We start from the raw sequence: 1,635 nt of genomic DNA on the forward strand, positions 1-1,635 counted from the left end.
AGGCAGTTGGAGCTAGCCTGCCTCTCTCTCCCTCAAGATGGTGGCTGAAGGGAGGGCTTGTCTTCTTCCAGGCACGCCTCGTAGAACTAGCCTGCCTCTCTCTCCCTCAAGATGGTGGATGAAGGGAGGGTTTGTCTTCTTCCAGGGAGGCCTGGTAGAACTAGCCTGCCTCTCTCTCCCTCAAGATGGTGGATGAAGGGAGGGCTTGTCTTCTTCCAGGCAGGCAGTTGGAGCTAGCCTGCCTCTCTCTCCCTCAAGATGGTGGCTGAAGGGAGGGCTTGTCTTCTTCCAGGCAGACCTGGTGGTGCTAGCCTGCCTCTCTCTCCCTCAAGATGGTGGCTGAAGGGAGGGCTTGTCTTCTTCCAGGCAGACCTGGTGGTGCTAGCCTGCCTCTCTCTCCCTCAAGATGGTGGCTGAAGGGAGGGCTTGTCTTCTTCCAGGTGCCCTTCATTGGGAAGTGAGGGAGGAGATTGTGGAGGCCCTGTTCTCTCTCAGTAAGGATCCCACTTTCCTCTGATTGTTCAACTTTCTTGTGATTGTGCAAGTGCTGAAAAGTAACCCTGGGAGTTCGTCTTCGATCTTGATATATTAAAGCAGGCTGAGTGGTTTTCTTTTAGCTTTGCTGCTATTTCTGGCCTCTCTTCCCAGAAAGCCCTTCACTAGCAGACTTTGGTCGAGGTCACAGTGGATGATATGAGGTCCAGTTGCTCTCCAGAGCCTGGTCCACTGAGCCTCACTAGCAGTACCCCCCCGACCCTGCTTTGCCTTCTTAATTGCCATGAAAAAATGAAATGAAAGATTGGATTTTTAAGGACAAATGGGAAGGCGGAAGGAGAAATCAGCCACATCTTGCATCCTTGATCCCACTTCATCTCGTCTTCTCCCTGACATGATTGAGGAAGATGTGGAGGAACATATAGAAGAACATGCAGAAACCCTTACCAATGAGGAACTGGAAGATCTTCTGAAATCCTCTACAGATGAGGATGGTGATGATAATGGAGAAGGTTTAGAGGAGGCTCAGCCATCGTCTTGGACACTTGAAAAATTTGCTGCAGTTTTTTCAACAGGTGCAAATGTTAAAGGATATGATCCTTCTATGGAAAGAAGCCTCCATGTCACTCGAGTGATAACAATACAGCGCGCCCGCGCCATATGCGGGCGCGCCATACGCGGCTTGAGCATACGCGCTCAAGCTACGCGGGGTGGAAGGGGCGGCGCGTCCCATTCATTTGAATGGGCGCAGGCATCCATTGTGCCCCGTGCGCCGCTGCACCACCGCGCTGCCGTGCACGAGCCCCATTGTTTCCAATGGGATTCCAGCATAGGCGGAATTCGCCTTACGCGGCAAGATCCGGAACAGATCCCCCGCGTAAGGCGAGGACCGACTGTATGTCTACAACCACTGCAAAATTTATTTGATGATGCAAAGAGAAAGAAGAAACGGCTTCCTATAACTATGTTTCTAACTAAAGCTTCAGCAGTTGGGAAGCCTGGACATTCGAACCTTCAAGATCTTCAACCCTCAACCTCCCCCGATCCTGATATATAAGTACTGTACAGTATTACTGAGCCCCATCCAAAGCATCAATGTGTACATGATCTTTCTGACATCTAAACAATACAAATTATACT

The sequence above is a fragment of the Sceloporus occidentalis genome, unplaced genomic scaffold (assembly GCF_023333645.1).
Source record: "Sceloporus occidentalis isolate IW3139 unplaced genomic scaffold, rSceOcc1.0.p SCAF_1, whole genome shotgun sequence".
NCBI classification, from domain to species: Eukaryota; Metazoa; Chordata; class Lepidosauria; order Squamata; family Phrynosomatidae; genus Sceloporus; species Sceloporus occidentalis.